We start from the raw sequence: 10,229 nt of genomic DNA on the forward strand, positions 1-10,229 counted from the left end.
CACGGTGGCCAAATACCGCAGTACCGATCGGTAGCCTAAGCCAGGGGTCCGCAAATACTTTTTAGCGCGACCCCAAAAAAAATTTTCTAACTTCTCGCGACCCAAGCATTTGGTAAACATGTAATTAGTTATTGATTTTAAGACTATTGTCGACGCTAGCATTTTTCTTGCACAAAATTATATGAAATTTATCACATAAAATTGTGAATAATAGCGTTTATTATGACTAATGCAAATTATAAGCTTTGTGTATAATACACAACATATCAAATCGAGGTTTAATTTGGGAGACGGCAACTCGAAGATATTTTTCTACCTCTAGCCTTGATCTGTAATTGTATTTTATGTATGAAAACGCTGATAGGCGGGAAAAAATGTATTGGTTTTTTAATGAATTTTGGATGCTTTGCTGCAAGATACACGTGAAACCAATCTTTATACATTATTCGCTGTTGTTCCGCTTATATGTATGGTTTGAGAAATGTATTTCTATCCGATGAGGGTGAGAAGAGGAGTCTTTTGTCGGGCGTTGATCCCCACTGCTATAAGAGCTCCGTACGGAGCCTCAGGGCTCCGCGAGCTATTCGTTCACTTGAAAAACTGACTTGGGTAATTTTGTATCTGTGAAGAAGCATTAACGTCACTAAAAAAATTGGACGATGGTGGTGTCGAAATGTGGTAGTGATTCAAATAGCAGCCATGGTTTTCTAAAAGGGATGGGTTCAGAATAGAAAATTCCCGAGCAACACTCACCGCTCAATCCATGGCCGACTCGAGAATTTGAAAAGTGATGTCATATCAATTCAATTGTGTTCATCGTTGCTCGCCTTTGAGTTAACTAATATACTACGGCAACCATGAAATACTTGTTAAACCGTCTACTAGCAATGAATGGATTGAAATCGTATTTTTGAGTTGCTCTTTCAGCACTTAGGATTATCGCAATGTTTCGTTGTTAAGGGAGATTTTGTATTTATGAAGCCAATTATATTTGATACCTTGATATCGAATTCGGTCTATGCATAAATATATCAGTGATTTCTAGATGCAGTGATCGGACAAATATCGGCCGACACAGTAAAATGATCAAACTTTCATTGAAGGGTTTAGATCAGTGGTCGGCAAACTACGGCCCGCGGGCCGGATTCGGCCCGCGACGCTTCACTGAATTATATTAACAAAACAGCTTTATTGACGAATATAGTTTTTACGTGACAAAATTTGTTTTGAGAAACTAAATTATACCATAACCTAATAAGTATATAATTCACAATCATTCGTTTAATGAGCTCATAATTGATTATAATTAGAGAAATGGCAACAGAACGTAAGAAAGTTGATGCTGAGCGCAAATGGTTTAATGACGCTGAAAATATTCAAATGATCAGTCTTCGCGCACTGCTTGAAATTTCTGGGTAAAAAATGTGATTCATTGGCCATTCCTTTGGTTTTTAACTTTCTAAAATACATGCTACCCGCCAATGACTTGCAACCTTTAATTTTGGCCCGCAAACGACAAAAGTTTGCCGACTTCTGCTTTAGACTTTAGAGCCAGTGAAGTTATACAGTCATCCCAACTCAAATCCTCGACCCACTGCCCTATCTCTCTCCACTTTGCTATTCTCGATCCTCTGCCTTGTCTCCCTCGCCTCGCCAACTGCTCCACCTCCCTCAACCTTCCTATCCTCGTCCCACCGCCCTATCTCCCTCAACCTTCCTATCCTCGACCCACTGTCCTATCTCCCTCAACCTTCCTATCCTGGACCTACTGTCCTATCTCCCTCAACCTTCCTATCCTCGACCCACTGTCCTATCTCCCTCAACCTTCCTATCCTCGACTCACCGCCCTATCTCCCTCAACCTTCCTCCCTCGACCCACTGTCCTGTTTCCCTCAACCTTCCTATCCCCTTCAACCTCTTTACCCTCATCTCCCCCAACTTTCCTTTCCTCTATCCAGTCCACTATCTGCCTCAAATTTCCCACCCTCAACCCACTGCCCGACCTCCCTCAACTTACTTATCTTCGACACACGACGCTATACCACTGAGTACCTAACCTAACGGCGCTACAATCACGACTCGATCGTCAAAATGAACTCTAACATCTTGCGACCAACTCCCATGTGTTATACTGGTCGAGTATGCCAATGAGATGATTCAAGCGTACGTCGACAAAACATGTAGGCTGGAATCTTAATCGGTAATCAATAACCATAATTAGTAGCTTGAAAATGTGCTACTAATTAAGCTACTGATGGCATCGGGTTTGAGGTGACTGTTTTTAAAATTTTGAAAGGCCACTCGATATCGACATACCTGAGTTCATTTTAAGAAACTCATTCAATGTCGCTTGTATTTCCGTGCAAGGCAAAACGATGAGGAAATAATCAAATATTTGCACGCTTAGTCATTTTCAACGAATGTTCTGCCATATTCTGTTGTATATACAAATTTCTTTTACGTGACTGAGAAGGCTGAAAAGTCAAAAACAGTCAAAAATATAAGTCGCTCAGTGAGTGTAATTCCTTCCAAACTATTTTTAAGCCATGAAATGTTTTGTCATAGATAGCGTTGCCAACTGCCCTTTAATTCAGCGTATAGTACCAAAATTGAGCTTATCTTATCTGCAATTTAATGAAGTTGCAAAGGACGCAGTTAGTACGTAATCTCTGGCATCGCTTTTACTATAAAACATTGAAGAAAAATACTTTATACGGACCAGAGCACTATTGCTTATTTCGGATCAGCATCATATTCTCACAAGACTCACGACATGGCCAATTATTAAGGGCATAAAACGGCTTGTTAAAATTTAGAAAACTGTTATTCCCAGCAAAAAAACATCAGTAGCCCAATTAGTAAAACATTTTTATCCATCAGTAGCCCAATTAGTAACACATTTTTAAACTGCCAATTAAGGTTATTGTTTACTATTTGAGATTTCAGCCTACATATACGAATGCTGTCAATCATGTTTTGTCGACGTACAATTGAATCATCTCATTGGCATACACGACCAGTATAACACATGGAAGTTGGTCGCAAGATAGTAAACTTCAGAGTGGCGCTGAACGCTGCTGTTAGGTAAGGTAACGAATAGTATGCTACCGTAGGTCAAAGATAGGTAACTTGTGGCAGATAGGGCAGTGGGTCCCAGGATAGGTAGGTTGAGAAGAGAGAGGTTGAGGGAGATAAAGTGGTGGTTTGAGGATGCGAAAGTTGGGGAGATGGGGCAGTGGGTCGAGGATAGGAAGGTTGAGGGAGATAGGGCAGTGGGTCGAAGCTAGCAAAGTTAAGGGAGGTCGGGCAGTGGGTCGAGGACAGTTTTAAGTGTCTGAAACGGAGTCCTGAGGCTCCGTACGGAGTATTTTGAGAACCCAAAGTCTACGTAGTAGAATATAACAATGCGAACAACTAAGTAACGAATGGTTCCCAGACTTTTGATCTCTTGAATTCTTCCTCTTTACACTCTACCATTGCAAAATTATTGGTACTTATTGCAAGAATGGTTTTGCGAGTTTAGGACTTATATTTACCAAAACACAACTAAAATCTAACAAATAACACGCGAAAACCGACAAAACGAGATAATATTCACAACCACGAAAGACTGTCTGAATGGCAAAAGTATCTGAGCGCTTCTGAAACGTTTATTGTTACTTCAATTTTGCACTTATGCTGATTGGCCAATGTTACAGCAGTAAATAAGGAAGTGTATACTCAGGGAAGTATTCATAATTATAATCAGAGATTTATAAAGTTGTTATACATAAATACGCTGCACAGACGCGATGCTCATATTTATGGAAAATTTAAATTGTTTCGCGACCCAGAGCGGAGGGTCAGTCATACTTGACGAAATAAAGATGGTATTTCCAGGAATTAAAAATAAAACAGAGAATTTTTGGCTGGAATATCAATTTAATATCAGAGGAAATTTAAGAAATAAATAAAGGAAATAGCCTTCTGAAAACTAATAAATATTCGAAATCGATCCGTTCATACGGAAAAAAGCGATGTTTCCGCACCAAAAAAGTTATCTCAAAAACAACAATTTATCGAAACAATCCGTACGATACTCTCTAATCAGGATTTTAGGCTGTGAGCATTGTGATAGCACATACAAATCTCAACGATTAAATAATGCCAATCTCCACGATAAAATTTCGGTCAAGTTAACTTTAGTACAATTTCAACCTCTACACTAGTTACTTCGACACTTGGTATTTCTCACAAGTGTCTAAAATCTACACATACGTGTTTAGGTCCACATCGCCCCGCATAAAAGTGCACAATGTTGTATGAGTATTATTGTATTCAGACAACGGAATAAACAATTTTTAAAACAAAAAATAAAAATAGGAAGCGTATTGTATTTTATTCCTATGTTTCTCAATACTACCACAAGTATCAAAGTAGACTACTTTCCAACACATAAAAATATATATTGGAATTTGAAAAACGTGAATGTTTAATGCAATCAGTGTAAATATAATAGAAAACGTCACATTATTAAAAAATGTCGATAGTTCTCACAAAGTCTAGAAAGAATTTTTAGTCACTTCTTATGCTTCGGCTGATCGCATGAAATGAGCAGGTATGGAAGTGGGTTTCTTCTGGATCCTATATTGATTTTTGAGACCGTCGCAACGCTATTTGTTTGCTTTAGGTTAATAGCCTACTACACGTTGGTATTTGATGAGACTATGATTTTACATTATTCGATTCAAATCGGTAAATTTATTAGTAAAAACCCGTGAGATCGTGGTACTGTTTTTGAAGACAAATACATATTAAGTTACTATCAGAAATTACCATTACACTCATCATTTTGAGGAGACTGTTATTTCGCGTTTCACGTAGTCAAAAGCAACACAACAACGAATTCAGATACAATGAAAGACACTCAATATTATGAGGCCCGTACATGTTTTCCTATTTTACTTCATGCTTTCTTCAATTATTATGGATGAATCTCTAATATTTTAACATTGGGTAAAATTAAACAAAGCACTGTTAAAATGTACAGAATCAAATTTGGAATAATTTGAGTTCAGATGTATCATGCTTGACCACTGAACACTGAAATCGTTTTCTTCATCCCATATCAGCTTACATCAGATGATACAGCAAGCATACAAAATCGCATGAAAGGTTTTTCAAACCCTGCTCAAAATTGGATCATTCTTGTGAAAAGTCATCGCTATTTTGCGCCATATTTTTTCACCGTCCACGTGAAGGTAGAAGTGCATATATACTTGACTTTAATTGCCCGTTTGTTGTATGAAACTCAAACCAAGGTTATTATTTTCTGATTTATTAAATTCAATATTTTGTTGCCGGTTCACGATGTCATTCTATTTTATGTCACTGGACACCAGTCCACGTGGTAGAAATATTGGGGATCACTTCTAGAGAATATCCAATTCGGTCATCAATGAATAAAAATACAAACTTCTCTTTTCCAAAGCAAAGCCAGAAACAAATTCTTCCTTTGCTACTTCAAGTATATATATTATTATTTCCATCCCCGCGCCTTTGAAAAAAAATGCTTCATATTAAATATTTGCAATCTTGAACAAATTTGTAAAGAAAATAAAAAGGAAAAAACTACACAGAAAAAATGGTACTCCCGTAGTATGTGAACGAAGATGGCAGACACCGGAACGTAGTATGTGTACCAGGTTAATGTCAGGTACAAATACTACGGAAGTCTCTTGGCTAGTCCCCGAATTCGTAATAGAACTAAATAAAAACAAATTGGAATAAAATTATGGCTTAACCCTAACCTGGTATACGTTCCGGCCATCTTGGTTCACATACCACGGGAGTACCCAAAAAATATCTTCACGCTTTCAAATCTCAACTGGTAAACACTCCCAGAGAAATTTCACGGAAAGCATGGTGGTTGTTACTGAAATATTAGTTACCTTGTATGCTGCCTAGAATACAAATTCTCCATTTTTAACATTGAGTAATTTGCCAATTTTGTTTTGAGTGTCTTACATTTTAAAATGTCGTGAATCGTCCCGACAATAACATTACGAATATATTATAAAATAACACCTTGAGCTCAAAGTGTTCATCGGTTTTATAAAGAATACGTAATGTAGGTTCAGTCCGGTATAAATCCTTCATATCGATATTTCTTTTGATATTTCCTGGAGAATCGGTAATAACCAATGATAATTACACTTTCGTTAGGCCATTTTTTTGTACACACACAAGTCCTTTATACCTTTTTGAGAAATCACATATCGTTTGTACTTCTTCCCTCGCTGTATCCGCATTGATTTTAGAAAAGTGGGACATAATCACAATATCACAAAGTTATTTTACTGACGATTGTTACTGACAATTATCAGTACAATTAGGGTTTAACGAATTCGAGCTCGGCTCGCAGTGTATGTGGTAACAACAACTGTTCTCTGTTCTGTTGACTCTGCTCATTGACTGAGTGTGACACGGTCACGGAGGTCACAAACAGTGTTCCCTCTAAGGTGTGCGCGTGTGCGCGCGCACACAGCTTTCAGAGGGTGCGCACACGCATAGATTTACTGCGCACAGACGTATTTCGATGTAATGTAACAATGTGCTCCGTTGGCAGATTGAGAAAGTCTGTTGTTGGCCCACCCATTACCCGGTTAGAACGCCTAAATTTCTTCATTGGTTTTTGCACAAATATTAGTTATTTCCAAAAAAGTGCGCACATACCAAAATTTCTGCGCACACATACTACAAAAAATTAGAGGGAACATTGGACTCACAAATCTTCGGTATAGTGAACTTACATCTTTGTTCCAAAGAGTGACTATAATTCTTCTTAATTAATCATTGTTGTACATCTGTGCACATAAATAAATAAAAGTTGAATATGCTATGAGTTGCATGTAGTGTGCTTTGATTGTATTCATATTTTTTCTGTTATTCTTACATACTATAAAGACAGACAAACGATTCTTGCGGTTTTGATTATATTTCGTTACAAACCATCTCAACATTTTGACTGCAAAGCAGACGACACTTTGCCCTTGATTATGTGTATCACTTGTATTCATCTGATTGATGTCTAATCTACATAAAAATTTTGTCGAGTTACGAAATTATGATATTAAAGAATATAATAGTGCGACCATGCACAACCTATAAGTATTCCACCTTACTGAACCAATTCCATTTAATATTGAAGTTTGTTCTTGAAAGTGCTCTCGATGATAGTCAGAAGTCGGGGAGATTTGTTAGGGAACATTTTCTACAATATATTAGAAGAAAATGAAGCCCTAAAACAAATACACCAATTTCATAAAACAGAGTGGAATATATGCAATTCTCATGTAAATCTCTTGTTCATTCAGCCCTACAGTCTTGTCGTTTTAAAGTTATAAATATACCGATTTATTCCAACAATATCATGTATACACCCGGCTCTATTTTTCTCATCGATATTCAGCTTACATTAACCAATCTTCTATCATTCTAAATATCGTTTATACGAGAAAAGACAAAATCAATTACTAATCAATTGGAGAACCTGTTCGACCGTTTTTGAGTTTCGGGCACAAAATAAAGTTAATAATTTTCGAGTCGAATTCCCGTTTGAATTTTTATCAATCGCGCATCAAAAAGATTGATCAGAGTAACGTTAAAAGAATAGATTGGACACTTAAACAGTTTTGTTTCACACCCAACGATATTTTTGAAATATTTTGTACTTACATCTCATTTAAACTGACGCATTTATGTCCATTTAATTCACGTGTTTACAGTCTGGTATAGACAACACCAGTTTTGATTATTTGAACAGCATTGTCTGGACACTTTACTTGACGATTAGTGAAAATATGCTAATCACAGGTTTTCAAAATATTTCTAATATGAATAAAATTTCACCTAATCAAATTGATAATGAATTAAATTTAATGAATACCGCAATACATATTTCATTTTTAATTTCCTGTGAGAATGGAATGGAATTCTCGAATCTAAAAAAATAATCTTACATTTATCAGAAAGAAATTTCTATTAATCAACTAAGCGGTGAAATTTATACTGCATGGACGTGGGAACTGATATACCAATTGGGAATCTGTTATATAACATACGTACTTCGATAGTAATATGGGAGGTTTTGCATATTAGGTCTATCGGACATTATTGTTCCGTCTCAATCAACCGCATGACAATATACTGAAACGTGATTATACAACACTATATTATGCTACCAAATAATTTGATTTTTGAAATCATTCAATATCGGAAATGGCAATTATATTTTTAAAATTTTCTATTTCAAAATTGATAGATACTTATATTCTATGGATGATCAATTTTATAACACGATCCTAGTGGACCTCTCATTATTCTTACAAAACTATACTGCTTACTTGTTACAGTTTTCAGTACTTTCATCGGTATAAGAATGTTAGAAGAAGATTATTTTCAATTGATTTTTCAGGCCTTATCACACATGCGACGACAGTGCAACGGTAATATATTATGAAATGGCGCAACATGGGTTTACGTAGTATTTTCATGTATTCCTGGGCTACTGAAATTTCCCATGCCCGATTACTTCGTAAATGTAACAATAACACATTCTCAACTAATTTTGAGGTATTCTCAACTTATTCCTACGTTTACAATCATTTCCTCGTATGGAAATTTTGGTGATCCCAAAATAGCGGAACCCAGGAAATATTATTATTCAAATATAACAAATTTTCGTAGAATAAAACACTCAAGCTGGGTTTTGTATTCATGTAATTGACTTGTCACATAAAACTGCATAAGATTTACGTCCTGGGACATGCAATCTGTTGTACATGCAGTCAAACATTATATCAAAATTTAGGTTAGGTTTGAATTTTGAGAATACAACAAACCTAACCATAATCCTGACCCAACGTACTTGACGCCTTAGTCAAATTGCAAAAAAAAAAGATATCTTATTTAAATTCAGTGATTTTCAACCCAAGCACTAAAATATGAGCACGATTCCTTTCTCATGTAATATTTTTAAACTAAAATATCGTTTATTTGTTTAAAAATTAGAGATTCTTAGCCGGTACAAACACATCCAGGTTTGGTTTCAATATTAAGTTTTAGGTACTCCTGAAGTATGCGCACCAAGATGCCGCATAACCTGAACCCCAACCTGGTACACAACCTGAGTTAAGGTTGTGCGCCATCTTGGTGCGCATACTTCGAGAGGTCCAAGTTTTGTTCATCTGCTGTGCGATATACTGAGTTATATGAAGTATCTTGAATAATTTAACGGATTGTATGCATTTTAAGACTATGAATGCAATAGAATAAGAATCTGATGTATATAATATTGGAATAACGATGACACACGACTCTCACTTCTGCACATAAATCATAAACTATTCTTACCTGAAGTCTATTAAGCTCAATTCCAATTCCTGTTTCATAACAGTCGCGTCATTAAATAATATATTTTGTGACAAAATATATTGTGGCAGATATATGTACGAAGTAATATTATACTTCTAAGAACAAAAAAATGTTTCTCATAGTCGTCTACTTCCATTTAATATTAATGTTAGTTCACTCCTTCATTTGATAAGATCACCCAGCATTTAATATATGGTCTCACGTGAAAGGTTTCTGGGTGGTTGAAATCAGTGAGCTGTGGTCGGGCCTGCTTGTGTAACACCGGTATATGTTATTGATAAGAATGCGTTCCTAAAGGTTTCGATTACACATCATTCCCGTCCATGGCCGACGACATTTGGCGCCGTCACATATTAGATTTGAGTATATATTTGCCTGGAATACACTTGATCCGAATTAAAATCAAATTTAACACCTCCTGAAGTCAACTTCTGTTTTGCATAACACACAATAAAAGTTACATTAAATAATTGATTTCAAAGTATAAATATACGAGTATTTTGTATGTGTTCATTGAATCATATTCAAATAAAAATGAGTCGAATCGTTGTTTCAGTATTATTAGTTTTAATTGGAAATTAGCCCTCTCGAATAACACTCCCAAACAACCGAGAAATTATGTTGTTTGCAAATGGTAGTGTCATTAAAGCGCTATGTAGTCGCTATTAAGATCTATTAAAAAAAAAAAATAACAGGAAATGTTTCCTCTAAGCCTAATGCTCCTTGCTGTATACTATAGAACTGAAAACCAAAATAATGGTCGCCTATATATGCTTGAACTGATGAAAACGAACATCATTTTCATTGTAAAAGTC

The sequence above is a fragment of the Styela clava genome, chromosome 1 (assembly GCF_964204865.1).
Source record: "Styela clava chromosome 1, kaStyClav1.hap1.2, whole genome shotgun sequence".
Classification (NCBI taxonomy): domain Eukaryota; kingdom Metazoa; phylum Chordata; class Ascidiacea; order Stolidobranchia; family Styelidae; genus Styela; species Styela clava.